Consider the following 21,694-nt stretch of genomic DNA (forward strand, 5'->3'; position numbering starts at 1 on the left):
AAAACTTAGAGCAAGGGAGAAATCTGGTATGTTGTCAGGCTGAGGTCAGTATGATGTAACAGGAATAAAATGAATAATTAATATGATTTCTGTATCCACCAGACCAACACTAAGCCAGTAGAAGGTATATATGTATATCCTGTATATCCTCTGTGTGTGGGGGGTGGGGGAGGGCAGGTATGTAAAAAGGTGTATTTCAAGGACTTGATCTTGGCTTGCATGATCATGGGATCTGGATAGGCATGTCTGAAATCTGCAGGATAGGCTGGCAGGCTGGAAACTCTCAGACAGGCTTTAAGGCTGGAATTTCTTCTTCCTCATGGAAAATCAGTTTGTTCTTGAGAGCTTCAATTGATTAGATAAGACCCACTCACACAGTACGGAGGATAATCTCCTTTACTTAAAGTCAACTGACTGTAGATGCTACACACAAATATCTTCATAGCAACACCTAGATTCATGTTTGATTGAATCAAGGGTGCTATAGCCTAGCCAAGTGGACACACAAAATTAACTACTACAATCTCCAACTACCCCTTCCTTCCCACAAGCATCTCCTCTTTTAAAGACAGATTTCCAAAAGAAACCCCCATTGTATAAATCTTAGCAATTAGGTCCTCCTTTAGGAATAGTCCTTGTGAGAACACAGCCATCAAAAAAACTAGGGGATTAGTAGGTACAAACATACAGTTAGATAGAAGGAATAAGTTCTAATCTGATAGAAAAGCAGGGTGACTATAGTTAACCACAATATATTGTACTTTAAAATTACCCAGAATATAGGACCTGAAGTGTACTCAACACAAATGATAAATCAATGAGTACCCTAAATATCCCCAATTGATCATTATGCACTCTCTGCATGTAACAAAATTTCACATGTACCCCCATAAATGTGTATTAATGTAATGTAACAAACATTTAAAAAGGCCTGGAGTAGACTGGATCTTTGATAAAGCTATGGCAATGGCTCTGATATCTATTCTTCATGCTTAGTGACTGATGGCCTCTTCCTTTGAATCCAGTGCTGCTCATACATACACTGGAGTATGTAGGATGAGTGTAGGGTTGCTTTATTGCTTCAGATCACCTTTGCTTGGTGAAATCATTCACAAAGGAGAACACAGTGGGGAACTGATACAAGTGGATGAGGTAGCATATATGACCCTTTTATTTTAAATAGAATTTAACTACATAATTGTGGTCCACCTGCCAATTTACATGAATTCAAACCCTTCAAACATATGATAATACATATTTAACATCATTAAAATTACCAAATGTAATGATTTTGAGGACATAAAACATTTTCAGTTTTTTTATTTATCCCATGCTAATGTTCCAGACTGAAAGAAATTACTTTTTAAAAGATGAATCTTATTGAAGTTGAAAACCAAGGGAAAACTGCTAAGTTAAATGCTGATCGGATCTGTAGGAAAATTAAGTCAAATTACAAAATAAGAGATAAGACAAAGAAGCCTGGTTACCAAAAAAGCTGCAGAATAGGACAAATTGTGATGGAAGTTCAGAATCTCAACAGAGACATCAATAAACAGCCACTAACTCTGTGTTGGGAATTATTGCTTTATATGAAGTTTTGTAGATTAGTCCCCTACATTGAATAATTAGACCCCTATGATATAGACACTATGAATCAAGCCCCTTCTGAAATTGCATTGTTCCATAACCTGTATTTGACTTCTCACTATTCTCTTTTGACCTCAGGTTACTTCCCAGACACTAAAAATTTAAGTTCCTCTTTAATTTCCTTTTTCTTATGAAGGTAATTTTCATGTGACCACCTATTGTATCTGACCTAAAAGGTTATTTTATTTCTCTTTTTTTTTTGAGATGGAGTCTCACTTTGTCGCCAAGCAAGTGCTATGACGCGATCTTGGCTCACTGCAACCTCCACCTCCCTGGTTCAAGTGATTCTCCCGCCTCAGCCTCCCGAGTAGCTGGGATTACAGGCACATGCCACCATGCCCAGCTAATTTTTTTGTATTTTTAGTAGAGATGGGGTTTCATCATGTTGGCCAGGATGGTCTCCACCTCCTGACCTCAGGTGATCTCCCCGGCTCGGCCTCCCAAAGTGCTGGGATTACAGGTGTGAGCCACCACACCCGGCCTTGTTTCTCATTTTTAACAGAATTTAGCATGTCACCATTCATCATTCTTCATCTCCCATCTTCTTAACCTTGCTTCATGCACCTCCTAATAAAATATTAATGAAAAAGTTTTACTTAATATTTGATTGCCTTACTTTATATATGTGGTTCCATATAGAGATGGAAAACAATTTCATCACAGTATAAGTATACTAATTTTTAAAAAAGAAATATTTTCTATGCTACGAGGTATTACTATTTTTTGTGCTATATATTTTCTTGCCACAATTCAAAGCACAAGCAAATTATAATAATAAGAGATTTACTTTTGACAACAGAAATAGCTTTCTTTTTTCTCTAATGCATATCTCCTCCCACGTGCTTGAAGGCACAATGGCAAAGGTATTAAAGAAAATCTACTACTGAATTTCTTACTGTGGTCAAAGCATCACACAATCACCCACCCTGAATTGAGACCACCCAAACTTACATGAATATAACTAGAAATCTTGGGAAAACATGCATATATATTTAATTTTTCCCTGCACTGCTTTATTGTAGGAACTGTAATCTCCTGTAACATATAACATTCCAATGATTCAAGCCATATGAGAAAGACATTTAGATGAATGTAACTCTTTTTTGTATTGATCTGGGAAGGAGGAAAGAAAGATGAGAATTCAGTGCTGACTTCCTAATATCTCTTTCAGGGTGATTGGGATGGATAAACTCCCCTGAACATGGAATTTGATGAAAATCTGTTATTTCCATTTGAGTCTATCCAGAATTTTTTCTTTTCTAGAAATCCTCCTTGTCATCTCCTGACTCCCCATTTGTACAGGAATAGATTCTCATGTCCAAGTTGTCCAATTCGAGTACACTATAACCTTCCACATGTTAATTCATTCAGAGACGCATGGATGGCTCAAGTGGAGTCAATCAGAGTTCTTTTTCAGGATTGAATGTGCATTCGGGAAGAGAGAAGCTCTCTGCTCTTATGATCTGGTGATTGGCATAAACCATGTAAACCTAAGAAAGCTATGAATCATTTTTGACACCTTGTGTAGAGAACCTGCCTGAGAATTAGAGAGAATGACAGGAAAAGAGTCAACTGCGGACATTTGTGAGTGACTAAAATTGTATCTGTGGGTGTACTTTAGGAGTAGAAAGATAGAGGCAATAAAATAAACAAACAAGCTTGTTTCAAATGGTTATATTTTCATGGAGAAGTCTTTATCTGCAAGAATGCCCCTCAGTTTTGTTTTCTTTTTTTTACATTTTTGTTTGTTTTTGTTTTTGAGACGGAGTCTCCCTCTGCCACCAGGCTGGAGTGCAGTGGCACCATCCCGCCTCACTGCAACCTCCGCCTCCCGGGTTCAAGCAATTCTCCTGCCTCAGCCCCCCGAGTAGCTGGGACTACAGGCGCACACCGATTTTAGTAGAGACGGGGTTTCACCATGTTGCCCAAGCTGGTCTCGAACTCCTGAGCTCGGGCAATCCACCAGCCTCGGCCTCCCAAAGTGCTAGGATTACAGGCGTGAGCCACTGTGCCTGGCCAGAATGCCCCTCAGTTTTTAAGATACAAACTGAATGGTATACATCTAACTCTTGACAAGTTTCAATTAATGACCATAAAGGAAAATGATTCTAATATCTCAGAACATAATGTCCCCAAGGGGAAAAGTCAATGTTCCCCCTTAGGGACATTGTTTTACTTACAATACAACTGGAGGAATATCAGAATCATGTGTAAATGGTTTGAAAAGCTCCCTAAAAGTCAGCAAAGAAGTGGTACATTGCAAGTGCTACTGGTTTTGAGCATATATTGTTGTGTTGCTATATCTGGTAGGTAACAACTATGTTAATTTTCGGTGATCAGAAAGCAGAAGTGGTGCTTTAGGCTTTTTACACCTTGGCATGATTGTTCGTTACTGATATTGAAGCATTTTTTTCTGTATATTTGTTACATTTTGAGAAACTGATAAGCGTTGTAAATAAATTGTAATTATTTCCCTTTTAAAGTAATGTTTACATTCTCAAGCAGAACGTGTTTTCAGAAATGTGTTACCAACATTGAATGAGATATATATAAAATATAATAAATTAATTTGTAAATAACAATAATAAATTGAATATCATTTATATTTAATAATATATTATCAATAATGAAATATTAAGTGATACACAAATATTAAATATTTATGTTGTTCACTTACATATTAAAAAGCATCAGTTATTATTATTAGGTAATTATTAATAATACATTTAAGAAATCTGAGCAGGCACAATAAGCTATTTATTAACATCTGAGGTAAAGTATTAATAATAGCTGTATAAAAAGCCTTCTGAGAAAAGAATAGTTTCAAAGACAAAGTACAATACCCACTAAATTAGCTATGTGTCTATATTATTTTGCAATTTTTTACGACACTGAAAACAGTAGCCTAGATGAACATGTTACAAACTTTTGATATGCTTGTATCCCCTGCCCACACCGTCCCTGCCTGCAGCTTTACTAAGGTGTGATTGACAAATAAAAATTGTATATATTTAAAATATATAATGTGGTGTTCTGACACACACATACATAGTGAAATGAGTACCACAAACAAGCTAACATATCCATCACTTTACCTAGTAACCATTTTGTGTGGTGAGAACACTTGAAATCTCTCCCAGAAAATTTCAAGTATGCAACATATTATTAGGTCTAGTCATCACGCTGCATGATATGCTTGCCTTTTGATATGCTTGTTACCATGAACTGTTTTAGATCTATGAATAATGTCATTTAAACATAATTCTGTATGACTACATAGACATAAACTAAGTCAATAATCCTGTATGACTACATAGATATAAACTAAGTCAATGTATTTAAAAGGTAGTAAATGAAACCTATATATGGTAGATAAAAAAGGAAACAAACTGGTAGGTCAGAGAGGAAATAAAATTGGTCTCCATTCTGCCCTTTGTGCTCTGTGAGGTGGTGAAATTTCCTCCTTGTCTCTGCGTTCTACCCAGGTGCCAGAACTGGCAGCTCTCCTGCAGAATGTTCACTTACAGATTAAAAAGCATCAGTTATCACCCCTTTCATAATGCCTTTGGGTGCTTCTTGGCTGAGAAAAATTATTAAAATAATGAAGGTTTCTTACTCCTGAAGAAGCTAAATTGTTAATGGTACTTATGTTTCTTTCTACTCAGGCTGCTAAAAAAAAAAAAAAAAAAAAAAAAAAAAAAAAAAGATGGTTTTCTGCACAAGAACACAGCCAAGGCTGTGGTTATTTCTCATTCCTAAATTGCTTTCTCTCTCTACTTTATCAATAGAGCAGTCTCTCTTGGCAGCTCTTTCAGATCCTGGCCTTCGCTAATTAAATTAAAAGCAAATAAAAGGAAAGAAAAAGGAAAGAGAAAGCAACTTTGAAGACAGTCATGATGTCTTTTTTCTCCCTCCTCAGGTCATGTTTGTTGCTCCCCAATAGTAGCTCAAAATACTAGAGTATTCATTCTGTTTCTATTGTATAACCCTTGTCCTGGCATAAACTGTAAAGGGGTAATACCAGGATGATTTGAACATGAATGATATGTCCCCAAATTTCTCCAGCATGTCTCATTAGTAATACTGGAGATGCTTTATTGTTAGCCACAACAACAGGGTAGGGGATTGGGGAGAGACACTCAAGACTAATAAAATGGCTCACTTTCTTTCACTTCGCCCTTGGGAATCCACATGTAAATATATTCAGGTTCCATTTGTTCACATGAAAAAATTTAAGAGCATTTATGATATTGGCAACAGGTAAAACAGACCCACGTGCCAAGACTGATACAGCGATCATCAGCAGGATTCTTCTAAAATATTTCGGCCTGAGGTATGAATACTTCTTAATGACTTAATGACTTTAATATTTCTTAATGTAAAGTGTGGACACACTTTACAAGTCTTATGGTAGAGAAAGTTATCATCTACCTTGAATTCATTAGCACTATTGTTTCCTAAAGCATCTGAAATGTTGAATCTTTCGGAAACTCCAAAATAACATGTTCAAGTACTATGATTTGAATCAGGTTTACATTATAAAATGTTCTGCTTATAGCCCTTAAAAAATATGGTAGCTGCAGAAAAAGAAGAGCTTTGGATTCTTTGCAGTACATATGCAGTGTTAATTAGAGTCCTGAGATATTATCTGATGGATGAGATATCTCAAGTAGGTAGAGGAGCCATGTCAGGATGGCCAGGTTCAAGACCTCATAGCACACCCGACCACCACCACCCACCTTAACCTTGACAGGCTTGTCTGTTAACCCTAGTGTGGCCTATAAATGTCACATTTTCTGTGTATAGTGATATAAACATATTTGGGAAGTACTCCCATTATGTGGTTCATGTTATATGGTTTTCAAACAATCAGAGTGAGTCAACAGAATTCCTTTCATAGGTTGACTTGGACAAACCTTGCCAAGATAAATGCCTGGTGATGGGGTTCACCACAAGGATCTCCAGCTGAAACATCACCGGAGCTTCACTAGAAAAGCCTTTTCATGGTTTCTGGTCTAATAATTAGCTAATATTTGCAATGTTATTGTTACAGCTCACACATTCATTATAATTTTCTTTATAGTAATACCCATTATAATTGGAGGCTTCGGAAATTGGTTAGTACCCCTAATAATCAGTGCTCCTGATATGGCATTTCCCCGCTGAAATAACATAAGCTTCTGACTTCTTCCCCACTCCTTCCTACTACTACTCGCATCCGCCATAGTAGAGGCCGGTGCTGGGACAGGTTGAACAGTTTATCCCCCCTTGGCAGGAAATTTCTCCCACCTGGGGGCCTCTGTAGATCTCACTATCTTCTCACTTCATCTAGCAGGCATCTCCTCTATTTTAGGAGCTATCAATTTCATCACCACTATTATCAACATAAAACCCCCTGCCATATCTCAGTATCAAACTCCCCTATTTTTCTGATCAGTCCTAATCACAGCAGTCCTGCTACTCCTCTCTATACCAGTCTTAGCTCCCAGCATCACCATACTACTAACAGACTGTAACCTCAACACGACTTTCTTTGATCCAGCCGGAGGAGATCTCATATTATATCAACACCTATTCTGATTCTTTGGTCACCCTGAAGTTTATATCCTCATTCTACCTGGATTTGGAATAATCTCTCATACTGTAACATATTACTCAGGAAAAAAAGAACCATTTGGGTACACAGGTATAGTCTGAGCTATAATATCAATTGGGTTCTTAGGCTTTATTGTATGAGCTCGTCACATGTTTACAGTGGGTATAGACGTAGATACATGAGCCTACTTCACTTCTGCCACTAAAATTATTGCAATTCCTACCGGTGTTAAGGTCTTCAGCTGACTCGCCACACTTCACGGAAGCAATACCAAGTGATTCCCTGCAATACTTTGAGCCTTAGGCTTTATTTTTCTCTTTACCATGGGGGGCTTAACCGGCATTGTATTGGCAAACTCATCATTAGACATTGTATTACACGACACATACTATGTTGTAGCCCACTTTCACTATGTCCTATCAATAGGAGCTGTATTTGCTATTATAGGGGGTTTTATTCATTGATTTCCCTTATTTTCAGGCTATACACTAGACCAAGCCTATGCCAAAGCCCATTTTGCCATTATATTTATAGGCGTAAATTTAACCTTCTTAGATCTATGTCACCAAATACTGGAAAATGTCAGCTGCACCCACTAAACAGCTTTATAATATTAATTTATCTTTTTCTCCCTGGATATATGACCCAAAACCCACTCCCCTCACTTGGATATTACTCTGGTAATGATGGTTGACAAGAAGACCCTGGGGGTTGCTGGTAGTAGATCTCCTAATTTAACTTATTCCTGAAAAATCAACCCTATGTCAAAATCAAACCCAGACTTGTTCCCCCACCATTCACACCTGCTCTAAATGAGTTTTATCCTATGCTGTGTGGTTAGCATAGTCTTCAGTAGGACAGCCCTCCTGCCTGTTTGTCAACAGCTAATAATTTTTTTTCTTTCTCTCCACTCTGCCACCCCATAAACTAAGTATGGGTCTCATTTAACCTTATTTGTAATTCACAACATAGAACTGATTTCCTCATTATAAAAGTTTCCTTACTTGAAACAATTCAGGGACTGGGCAGCATTGCTAATATTATCTCCTCTATGGAAGAAAACCAGCTGAATGATTATCACCAACAGTTGTGCCAGAAAGCAAATAAATGTCTTGGGAAATGCTATTTGCTGTATCGGTTGAGCTGAAATTTCTGCTCAGAATTATTAAAGAATAAGAAAGATTGCCTCCACCTAAAGCAATAGGCATTGCCTCATTACTGTATTGCATTATTGTCTAAAGAAACACAAAGATACATTTAGTTAATTCTTTCTTTCTCTGTTAACAGACACAGAAAAATTATGTTTCTATTACTTTTGCCATTACTTTCAATGACAAAACCGCAATTACTTTTGCACCAACCTAAATAAATGTCTGCTTTACTTATACTGCTAAATTATAATAAGAGGGAAACCCCTAGGGCAGATGACAGCTCCTGGAACAACATGTGTGGCACTTGGATAGCTGGAGTTGAAAGCCAGCTTAAAAATTAGTATTAACTAGCTCTATGTTGCAAAAAATGGTAATGACCTACTTTGCACTAGTCATTTCAAAATGCTTTCCCTTTAGAAGTCTCTCTCTCTCTATTATCATGCTATAGCAAGATTTTACTGTGTTCTTGAAAAACAGGGTGCCTTCATCCATTTGGGCTGCTATAACAAAATGCTATAAACTGGGGAGCTCATCAACAGCATACATTTATTTCTTAAAGTTCTGGAACCTGGAAAATTTGAGAGCAAGGCACCAGTAGATTCTAGGTCAAGTCAAGGCTGCCCTCCTGGTTTATAGATAAATGTCTTCTTGCTATGTCCTCACATGGTGGGAGGAGGTAGCTCTCTGAGATCTATTTTATAAGGGCACGAATCCCATTTATGAGGGCTCCACCCTCATGACCTCATTACTTACCAAGGGCTGCACCTCCTAATACCATCACACTGGAGGTTAGAATTTCAACATACGAATTTTGGTGGGATGAAACCATCCAGTCTATAGCACTGGGATTAGAAACAAAACCTAAGCTGTATTAAAAGTTAAATTTTTACAGTGTATAATGTATTAAACATTACATATAAAACTTGATATATCTGTAAAGTTTTATCTTCTTATAAAATGTGTAAAACCTGGGTTTATTTAGGATTTCTAGGCAATTTGTGTAATTCATATATTATAGATTATGGCAACCAGCCATTAATTATCTCCTACCTTTCCTTTTGGGAAAGATCCACACATCTAGCCAGGCCATGAAGAACCACGATGATTCTATCTACCACATGGAGTTTCTTGCTCTGCCAGAGAGACCAAAGTCTTAGTTAACATTTTAGAACAAGCTGGCAATAATAAGGCTAATGATAAGGTCACTGGGTGATATGCTTTAAAAATATCATTTTATACAATTGCATAAATTAGTTTCTTTTTACCCTACAAAAGTGTTATCTTAGTAAGAATTTATCATGTGTATTTTGACAAATTGGATTTTATCCATAATTGTCAAGCCCAGCAGCCAAAAAGAAGTCTACAAATCATGCCAGACTAAAACTGGGCTGCATTTTCATGGGCTGGTGGCATTTAAAAACTTTAAGGTATAGATGTAGGTACAAGGTGCTTTAATGGCACTGAGAATGGTAGAAAGTTTGTCTTTAGTGGGTGCTTAGAAAATATTACGTAATTTGCAGCTATGAAACAGTGTATGACAAATATTATCACATGGATCCTAAAGCAACAAAGCCCACTATGAATTTAGATAGAACATGAAATCTAAAAATAATTAAAAAAGGCTTTATCTGTTAATATATTAATAATAAATTTAAGATAGTCTGTATATGATGCAGTGAAAAAGGGGCTTTACATTCCCCATATTCTGTTTCTAAAATCTGTTCTTCACTTTTCTTTTTCAATATTGTAAGTAGAAGCTTCTCAGGCCTGCTGTTTTCTTCTGATGCCAAATGCTGAAATCACAGTACTTAGAAACTTAAGAATTCTGCCTGTGAAACAATCTCAGAAAAATAATACGGGGAAATTTTGAGAATTTATGTATCAGTATGTTTTAAAGAGCACTTGGTATTCAAGTTTTGGTGGTGTATTCTCATTACTTTATATTTTGCTGATTGTCAGTAAAATCCTTCTCCCCAACTAGAGTTAGAAACCACCAATGTGCAGACAGAAGAATAATTTCCTGTAGAATGTGTAAATAATCGTTATTTAGGAATTATTCTAAAAACAAATTATGGAGTAGAAATAATTTCTCTTCAAGATAAAAATATGTTTTTCTAATTTTATTATGCTTATCTAATTTTATTTTCTAATTTAAGCATTTGAGAAGTTTATTTGGTTTATTGTTAAGATTTGGTGTTTCTGTTCTCTAAGAAAAAAATTTAAAACTTCATAGTCACATTAAACAATCCATATACAGATCCCCATTAATAGTTGCTTCTTTATAAAATTGCTCCTTGAGGAAAACGGCTACTTATTTAAATTAGATTTAGAGAACTCAAACATAAGTAACTCATAGAAATGGTCTGTTAATCTGCAAATTTGCAGAAACCATTTCTAGAACATTATCAGTGACTCCAACATGCAAAGTTCCAAAATCAAGTAAACTTCGAGGCAATTGAGTAAAACTCTTTTTATCTAACAGCTGTACAATGAGCTGCTATGGTTATTGAGACAGTCTGATTAAAGCAGTATTAGAGCACATTTAAAAAATCACACTGAGAGTAATTTAATGCGGTTTAGTAGGCACTTCTATATTTTGCAGTGACCAAGGGATAGATAAATGTATAGAGTGAATGACATGCAGCAAAGTAGACACAAAAAGGTAAAAGATTACATTTGTGATGTATTTACATGGCAAATTAAATCTCTTTTACCATCTGATATGGGTTGGTGTGTCCGCACCCAAATCTCATCTTGAATTTCCATCTAAATTGTAGTCTCCACCTGTCTGTCTCGGGAAGGACCTGTGCGGGGTGTTTGGATCATGGAGGCGGTTTCCCCCCATGCTGTTCTTGTGATAGTGAGTTCTCATGAGATCTGATGGTTTTATAAGTGGTGGTTTCCTCTATCTCTCTGTCTGTCTGCCTGCCTGCCTGTCTGTCTCTCTCTCTCTCACTTGCCACTTTGTATGATGTGCCTGCTTCACCTTCTGCCATGATTGTAAGTTTCCTGAGGCCTCCCCAGCCATGTGAAACTGTGAGTTAATTAAACATTTTTTCTCTATAAATTACCCAGTTTCAGGCAGCTCTTTATAGTAGTGTAAAAACAGACTAATACATCATCTTAATGTCAACTGATTTTTCTAAAAACCTTAAAATATAGTGGAGATGGTGATTTTCCTGCTACGTAAGAAATGGTTTTATGAACTTGAATTTTGCACATGCCTTTTTAATGGAAGAAGCTACAGAGTAGAATAATATTTGTGATGTAAATTCTCTGAGCAAAATCTATTTTGAATATCTAGTAATCATTTACAAGTATACACATACATACACATACGCATACATGTATTATGTGTATGTACACATAATATACTGAGGTCAACTATATGAAGGTCATTACATCATACTTCATTATATAACATAAACTTCATTATATAACATGTACTTAATTATCAAAACTCTATTCATTTAATAATATTTTATAAACAAATATGAGGATTAGGGGGAGCGGATTTCCCACCCCTAAAAGTGGGAAAGACAGAATGAACACATAGTTTATCTAACTCAGAGGATGAGCTCTTAACGCTATGGCATTCCTTCTCTTTCCTAGGCTCATTTTTTTTAAGATCTGTCTGCTAAACACAAAAGACGACTAGCAGTTCTTCACTTAATAACAGATTTTTAGTAATCATAACACATTAAGGTTGACAGATGCAGACATGTTAGCCAGCTCTTCCTCATTCTTATAAATTATGAATTAAAACAGCAATGCTATCAGATGCATGGCTTCGATAGCACTGTTAGAATTATATGATGTCAATTTTATTTTACTCAAATTTTCAACCAAAGCCTTCCTATTTCTGTTGCACATTTGTACAGTGGACTTCATTTCCTTTTATAAGTTTTGGAGTTAAGTTACATCACTGGAATCCAAAGAATAAAGAGTGGTAGAAATCATCTTTTGCTTCATCTAACGTCATCTACCTCCACAGAGAAGAGGAAACAAAAATTCAGAGCTAAATGATTTACCATGTCAGTAAATGACTAAACTTCTCTGGTAAGAATATAAGTCTGTGGAAATAACCCTGGACTTTAGAAATCACTGTTCCAGATGCATGTTTTTTAGAAACACCTTACTCGAACATTAAAACTAAGCACTGTCTTTCAGCCTAGAATTCCAGGAATGGATAACTAGCAATGAAACCAAATTTTTAATTACATGTTTTGTCTTATAATGTTAGCTGATACTCACATTTAGGAAGGAACCCAAAGAAATATAGCCAGTATTTAGGAGGGAATTCAAAGAAAATAAAAAATATTTTAAATATATTGAACTTTATTTATGCATTGTGTATAGAGTTTGTACTCTAAGATTTTCTCATCCTGCTATTTGTTTTTTAAGCCAAAGATTTCTTGTGCCAGACAGATGGAAACTGTGGGAAGAAAAAACCGGGGTAATAAAAATTGAAAAAGTTTTGAATCAAGAGACTTTTCCTTAGAGCAGAAGCATTCCTGATTCACAGGTGATGCTAATGCTTTCTGATCATGCATAATATGAACTTTCCAAAGGTCTTATGATTACAGGTTTTTCTGTGATAAATTCAATCTCAGATTAGTCATACATCAGATTAGAAACGCCAGATGGCATCTTCTCTTTTGGACAAACTCTTGGTGTATAATTGCCTTTCCAATAATGTATGTCTCCTTATATCAGTATTTATATTTTATGAAAAAAATCAGCATTTGTTTGTATGTTTTAATTATCTGGTTTGGCAAGAAATTCAAACTGAAGCGGTCTTTGCCTTTGCACAATAAATCTATTGCTTTGTGAAGGAAGACATTTTTTTTCTTTTACTTAGATAATAAAGCACAATAAGCAAATCTGAAGTCATATTAAATACTATACTATGTATCTATTTAAACGGAATTGTGTTTTGTACTACAGCTGCTCTTAAAATAAAAAATTAGAAAAATAAAATGCATTCCAAGTACAGATTTCAGGGTTAAGTTTGCTTTTCTACTAATGGTAATAAGTTGTATATATTCAGCAGCTTCCTTCTAAGACTCTCAAAGGGCTTTATCATGCTAAGGTTGAAATTCAATTTATGTAATCTCAAATCAAATGTAATTATCTCTACATTTGAGATGAGAAGATTGCTTAGTTTTATAGTACTTTAATGAATAATTGTAGCTTTGTTTATAGCTTCAACTTCTTGATTGCTTTTAAAGCTCAACAATTATATTTAAAAGTCCAGACTCTTATTTTTTAACTATTAACTTCATCTAATTCACTGAAGACTTTGTTCTCCTTTCCCTGAATGCCTGTCATTAATCACTTTGAATTCCACCTCTGCAGAGCTTGACTATCTAACACTCTACTGAATCAGTCTGTCTTACCATTTATCTTTCCTTCCCCTCCAAGTTACCTATCTATCCACTGCCATGGACACCATTAAGGTTTGAAAGTTGGTGTGCCCTACAAATTCTTATTTTCAAATGTAACAGCCATTGTGATAGGGTTAAGAGGTGGAGGCTTTAGGAGGTGGTGAGGGCATGACCGGAATTAATGGTCTTGTAAAAGATGCTTGAGCAACCCTGTTTGTCCCTTCCACCATGAGAGGATGCAGCAAGACAGTGCCAGCTGTGAAGGAGAGCGCAAGCCCTCAACAGACACTGTGTCTGCTGGCAACTTGATCTTATACTTTCCAGCCACCAGAATGTGAACAATACATTTCTGCTGTTTACAAATGACCCAGTCTAAGGCATTTTGTTACAGCAGCTCAAATGGACTAATACAGCCACCTGCGAGATGTATCATCTTCAGATTTTAGGCTACCTTGAAATTTTATTTCTAGAAGTTTGTTTCCCAACTACAACCTCCTGTCTCCCATAATACTTGCTTTAAAATCCCAGTATCTCAATTATTTAATTTCATTGTAAGTTTTAGGACATTATTCTCATTCTATTTTCATGATTTAGTATCTTCTGACATCCCTTTTTTTCTTTTGTCTAACCTAGATTCCATTATGCAACATTATAATTCCTCTTGTAAATAGCCTCGGCCACTATATATTACAATCACTATTACTATCACAGTTGTTCTCCCTGACTCCTTACAAATTTCATCTCCCTTCCCCTAGTGAAAGCCACCACCAGCTCTCTTATCTTACTGTGACAGCCATGGAAAGGATCTTCCCACCTTTTATATAACTCCCCAATATCAACACAGCAAACTGAATGACTTTTCAAAAATATAAATTGCACAATTTATCTTTTATGTTTGTGAAGGGCTGTTTGCTTATTACTTGAAATAAAATATAAATTCACGTCTGTCTTCAATATAATCCAATGTGATCTACTCTGAAGCTAAATTGAACTTCTCTTAATTTCTTCACATTAGCCAAGGGCTATCATACTTTTCTGGGCTGCTCTTCCCCCTGTGGTTTCTATGACCATCTTCTTGAATTTTTTTTTTTTTTTTTTTCAGATGGAGTTTTGCTCTTGCCCCCAGGGCTGGCATGCAATGGTACCATCTCCGCTCACTGAAACTTCCATTTCCTAGGTTTAAGCAATTCTCCTGCCTCGGCCTCCCAAGTAGCTGGGATTACAGGTGCTCGCCACCACACCCAGATAATTTTTGTAGTTTTAGTAAAGATGGGATTTCGTCATGTTGGCCAGGCTGGTCTCGAACTCCTGACCTCATGTGATCCACCTGCCTTGGCCTCCCAAACTGCTGGGATTACAGGTGTGAGCCACTGCGTCTGGCCATTCTTCTCGATTTTTAAATTCAATAATGCCTCCACAGAAAGGCCACTTCCAGTCACCTTTCTAAAGTAAACATGTCCACATTATCCACTATTTGTTTTCTGTTTATTTGAATTTTCTATTCGTTTGTTTTCTTTCATAACATATAAAACAAATAGCAAACATGAACTAATAAACTGGGATTGTGTGTGCTTCTGTCATCTTCATATTCCCCATGCCCAGCATACTGCCTGGTTAAAAAGAAACATCCAAAAATATTTGTTTACTAAACGTCACTAAAGCAATTTTACGTTGGCTCAGAAATTCTAAGCTGTTGGGTTCATACTATGATCATTTAGCATTTAAGACCAAATCTTACCTCATGGGGTCAAAATAAAAAAGTATAATAAATTTCCTACCCTTTATTTACCTAGAATAACCAATACCATGTTTTCCTGCATTGTGATCCATCGTAATATTTTTGCCTGGAGTATCAAATAGATTGTGTCAGAATATTATTAATACTTTAATTTGATCTTATGTCCCCATGAGATGAGCTATTAAATCTGTAATCAATCCCAAATAAATTTGCTTCTGCATGGTTTACATAGACTGCAAAGCAGTATTTATTAAAATAAATATTCACTGTTTATACATATTCAAAGCATACAGTCACATTTAGGTTATGGAAAATAAGTTGTTAAAATTATAGATTTTCAAATTTTTACCTAAAATATAAATGTTATTTTTTTCCACTTTTATAAAATTGAGAGTAGAAAATCTAACAGTGCTATCAGTAGTAATTAAAAAAAAAAAAAACAGAGGCCTAAGAATTTAGCACTGTCATCAAAATAACCAATTCCAGAGTTACATAAATAATATGTAAGCATTTTATACTGCATGCTCATTATCCTTTAAAAACAGTAAACAACTTAAAATACTAAATAAAAAAGTAGAGTTTGAAACATAAAAAGTACTTGAAATTCTTGTTATCTTATTAAGTTTAATATTTCTTAAATTTATGTATGTGCCATGCACTTGTACAAAATATGAATACTAAGAACACTTTAAAAATTACTAAATCAATGCATTTTAGTTAGGAAATTTAAAATATATATATTAAGAAATAAAAGAACGTTGATGATTAAGTTTGTCAGATTATTTTAATTATAATTTAATTGTGGAGTAATCTACTATTTGACTGATTTTTCTGGTTAAGAGAGTGAATTGAGGCCCAGCGCAGTGGCTCATGCCTGTAATCATAAAACTTAGGGAGGCCGAGGTGGGTGGATCACCTGAGGTTGGGAGTTTGAGACCAGCCTGGCCAACGTGGTGAAGTCCTGTCTCTATCAAAAATACAAAAAATTAGCTGACTGTGGTCGTGGGCACCTGTAATCTTAGCTATTTGGAAGGCTGAGGCAGAAGAATTACTTGAACCTGGGAAGCGAAGGTTGCAGTGAGCTGAGATCGTGCCACTGCACTCCAGCCTGGGCAGCAGAGCAAGACTCTATCTCAAATTAAAGTAAATAATTCTACAATAAAGACACATGCACACATGTTTATTGCAGCACTGTTCACAATAGCAAAGACTTGGAACCAACCCAAATGGCCATCAATGATAGACTGCATAAAGAAAATGTGGCACATATATACCATGGAATACTATGCAGCCATTAAAAAATGAGTTCATGTCCTTTGCAGGGATATGGATGAAGCTGGAAACCATCATTCTCAGCAAACCAACACAAGAACAGAAAACCAACCACCACATGTTCTCATCTGTAAGTGGGAGTTGAACAATTAGAACACATGGACACAGGGAGGAGAACATCAACACCAGGGCTTGTCAGGGGGTGGAGGGTTAGGGGAGGGATAGCATTAGGAGGAATACCTAATGTAGATGATGGGTTGATGCGTGCCACAAACCACCATGGCATGTGTATACCTACATAATAAACCTGCACATTCTGCACATGTACCCCAGAACTTAAAGTATAATACAAAATAAATAAAAATAAAATTAAATTAAATTTAAAAAAGAATGAATTGAAAGAACTAAATTTGCAGACTCAGAATGAACAAAAACAATGGAGCATTGCATTAGTCTATTATAACAGTACAGTAGTGTAGCTTAAGCTGCTTAAGCCGCTGAGGAAGTTTAAGCTGCATTTATTGCATTTAATGTAATATAATGAAGGCTATAGTATATTCAAAAGTTGGATTACATTGACAACCATTAACGGTTGTTTGAATTGACCAGTCAATGTAATCCAACTTTTGAATATACTATAGTCTTCATTATATTTAAATATGTAGAATACTCTTTTAGCATTATGCCAAAATAGAAGTTATGGGAGATGTGGAAGATATGAAGCGGCTTAAACTTTTCTCAGCAATAAATGTCAGCCAGTGAGGAGGCTCGGTGTCTTCACTTTAGTCTCTTCTAGTCTTGTTTTCATAAGAAATGTAATAGGAGAATTTGTGGGTTAGGAAAGTTTAAAAAATAAAATAAAATGCCTCCCCCACCTTTAAAAATAAAACAGTTGACTCTTATTCTTTTTCTTATGTATCTTTGATTGAAACATATCTACTACTAAGTAATGCAAAAAAAATTTTAGTGTTTTGAAATAACAAACCAAGGCACAGGTGTGAGAATTCGGTTAGGTACATCTCTTTATTAACAGGGGATTTACAAATCTACAACTTGCCATAATGCCTGATAAGAACAGAAATAGGAAAAGTTCTATGGGCTGAATGTTTGCATCACTCCCCAAAAATCAAATGTTGAAATCATAAACCCCCATGTGATGATTTTGGGAGGTGTTGCCTTTGAGACGTAATTGGGCTATGAGGATGGAACCCTCATTAATGAGATTGGTGCCCCTGTAAGAAGAGACACAATTGTTTGCTCTTGCTCTCCCCTCTCTACCATGGAAGGATGCAGCAAGAAGACAGCCACGTGCAACCAGAAGGAGGGCTCTCACCAGACACTGGATCTGCTGGCACCTTGATCTTGGACTTCTCAGCCTCTAGAACTATGAGAAATAGACGCTCGTTGTTTAGCTATCCAGTCTATGGTATGTTTGTTACAGCACCCTCAACACACACAAGAAGAATAGGGTGCCAAATAGCTTAAATTACTATGTTGGTGGGAGCAACTGAAATCTTTATCTGCAATTCCAACTTCACTCTTGACCTGTTGTTCTATATCCTGATCATTCACCCATTGGCTATATTTTTGTTGTCCATAGGCTAACCTCCAAAGGCAGAGAGGGAAGAGCCCTTCATAACCTTTTTTATTAATTTTCCTTCATATTCCTACTCTGGCAATTGAACATGCCTGGATTTAGCAAATGAAATGCCAGATTTAGCAAATGAAAACCTTAGTTAAATTTAATGCTGAGAAAAATAATAAAAAAATTATAGTAATGTAATTCCTATGCAATATTTAGGACATCCCTGTGCTAAAAAATATCCATTGTTCATTTGAAATTCAAATTTAACTGGGTGTTCCGTATTTTATGTAGCAACCTCAAAAATGCAAGAAATCTAAGCAGTTCTAGAATTAATGAAATCATGGATGTTTTCTGATACCTCATGAAATGCATCATCTTTACTGGACTTCTCTCTCAACCTTACCCTACATATATAAACACGCTTCTACCTATTTATGATCCAACTACTACTACTTAAGCAGATAGGCTATGGTGTTTAATTATTTCTTTCAAGAATTGGAAGTATTAATTTGATAATCAGTCTACCTAATTGATTCATAAAATCTGTCCCACAGAGTTTCTTGATCTCCTTTAATTTGTACTAATTTCTTTAATGGAGATACTTATAATATGATTTAGCATTCTGAAAATATTGTAAGGATTAATCTCTGGTCACGTGATGATTTCATTATTTTATTTCTCATACACAATTGAGGGAATACAGTAAGAACTTGGGTCAGCAGCTTAATTTATACTTAACAGACAGAGCTGGTAAATTACTAGAAGCCGGCAAGAAGAATGAGTAAGCCCTAATTGATATATTAGGCTAGATTTGCTCTGAAAATGGGGGGATGTTTAATATTCCTTATTATTCTGGGTGTTGCAAAAGGATCAATTCTTTAATAGTAGTGTTGATTAACGGTTCTTAAAGTGATGCCCAGAATAGCATCTTTACCATTACCTGGAAACCTGCTAGAAACACAAATGCTTGGCCCCTTACAGACCCAATGAATCAGGAATTCTGGAAGTAGGACTCAGCACTCTATTTTTGAACTCAGCACTCTCATTTTTTAAGAGGCTCTTCGGGTGATTTTGATAGGCACTAAACTTTGAGAGCCACTTTTCTATGTGAATGCCAAATCATAATCATCCAGAGGAGTTCTGTTTCCATGAAAGAAGACACGTGTTACCTGGTGAATGGAAGGAATTACAATTTTAACTGAATCCTTTACCTGTGTGTTTGTCATATGATTTGGAGAAGAGAGCAACTCGAAGGTGAATTTAATCACTATAGATAACCAACTGCGATAATTGCCTCACTCTCTGCATTACTTATCCTGCATATAAACTGCCTTCAGCCACGTTCTTGTGCACCTTTGCACAAGGTGATCAGTTGGGGGAAAAGAGATTAAGAATTCAGATAATTCTGAAATGTAGGTGATGCTTTAGGTCAAAGCATTATGGAATCGTATCACTAAGCAAGTACCTAGGAATTATATCAAATGAAAAATATTAAAAATGCATTTGGCTAATGGGGCAGAGCTTATGGCAGGAGTTAAGTTAGTTTATATTGAAATAGCACTGGAACATAATTATATAGCACTCTATATAGAGAACATATATATACATATATATATGTTCCCTGTATAAGTGAGATCGGGTCTCACTCAAAATAGTAGATTAAGTTATAGATTATTTTAAAGTTACACTAAGAGCTTTGCTATGATCCTTAAAATAAGATGTTGAAGATTTTTTTTCACAGTGTACATTTTATTTCAAAAATAAATTGTAAAAATATAAATGTGTAAAAGGGAAAAATAATGAATAGAAAGTAGTACACACGATGGTAGGAAAAAAAACCCTGAACCTTTTAATTAACACAATAAATACAATTGTAGTACATTTATCAGTAAAGGCAGAGTTTGTACTAATGTGTTTTTTAAAAAAATTCATTACATGCCATATCCAAAATATTCCTTAGCAAAGCTTTAGTTTTTATTTTGTTTATCTGTAACAGGCCACATAGTATAAATAATATAGGTTTTGAGGACCACATAAAGACTTCTATTACTTCCTTTTTTTTTCTTTTTAAAAATAACTCTTTATGAATGTAAAAATGATTTCTATTTCAGGGGCCATATACAATCAGGCCACAAGCTGATTTTACAGTGTGTGTAGTTTTTTTTTTTTCTTTTAATTCCTGGACTAGCGGATGTGAGTCCACAAGCTAAAGGATTCTGATATATCAGAATTTAAGCCACCTCAGCCTTCTCCACTATCCCAGACATTCATAGTTCTGTCAGCGAAATCAAATCGCGGTTCTTTTTCACTACAACGTTTAGGGGGTTAGTTGTTACCCAGTAATAGGAGCTGGGACACAATGAAAGTAAAAATATTCATATATTATGGTGCAGAAATTGCTTTTACCACCAAGTATAATGGAATACATCCAACGGCATTAACGGAGCTATATTTGAGAATATTCACAGAAGTACTGTTTCAAGCACCAGCAAATTGTAATGCATATAATAATAATAATAATAAATGTGCTCAAATAACATGATTCTATTCAGCATTAAATGTATAAATTCTTGAGGCTATTTTTAGTAAGGCTAAATATCACAAATATATTCATAAGAAAAGAATAAAAACACATACAGCAGAACCACTTATAAATTATAAAATAAATCGACATTACTGCTTAAGGATACAGGGCTTGTAATAAACTATTAGAAAAGCTTTAAAAACGAGAAAGAATAACCTCAGGATGGTGAGTTCCTCTAAATAGCATGAAATGCCACCAGGAAGGGATATACAAGGATCTTCAACTTTTATTTTCAAGTTTTATTTTTTAAGCTCTGTGGTATGTATATACCTACATTATTCTTTATGCCATTTTTACGTCTTTTCAGACAATTAATGTCTTTTCATCAAGACATTTTTTTATATTTGTTTAATTCATATTTTTATAAAAATAATTTTGCTAAATCAAAAAGACTGAAAGCCTACCATGATGCAGTTAGGTATTTTGGGAGAACCAAGAAAGAACACGATGGTCAGAGCAGTCATAAATATGCAAAAAGGAAAATAAGAAAACAACCAATTTGACTGCAAAAAATGAACACATCTTAAAATAGTAAAATTTAATCACTAATATATTTTATCTACTTTTCATAATATAGCATTTTTCAAATTGAGATACTTGAAAAATAATTCAGGAGGATGTGAATAAATCTTAGATAATGGGGAAAGCTTCCATCACCAACTACCTTAGAAAAACCTAGATTAAACCAAGCTAATTTGATTTATTAATTCTGGAAATTTCAGAACTTTTAATAG

General features: G+C 35.4%; 1 long non-coding RNA gene across 1 annotated transcript in view; it reads right to left on the reverse strand.

The window, feature by feature from the left end:
• Positions 1-380: 380 nt before the first annotated feature.
• LOC107129086 (uncharacterized) overlaps positions 381-21,694 on the reverse strand; it is a 69,872-nt gene continuing 48,558 nt past the window's right edge. The window contains exons 3-4 of the long non-coding RNA XR_001489169.4: positions 9,445-9,527; positions 381-2,214 (exon numbers count right to left, since the gene is read on the reverse strand). This is a non-coding gene — a long non-coding RNA (uncharacterized lncRNA). The remainder of the gene's footprint in view (positions 2,215-9,444; positions 9,528-21,694) is intronic.

The sequence above is a fragment of the Macaca fascicularis genome, chromosome 3, assembly GCF_037993035.2.
Source record: "Macaca fascicularis isolate 582-1 chromosome 3, T2T-MFA8v1.1".
NCBI classification, from domain to species: Eukaryota; Metazoa; Chordata; class Mammalia; order Primates; family Cercopithecidae; genus Macaca; species Macaca fascicularis.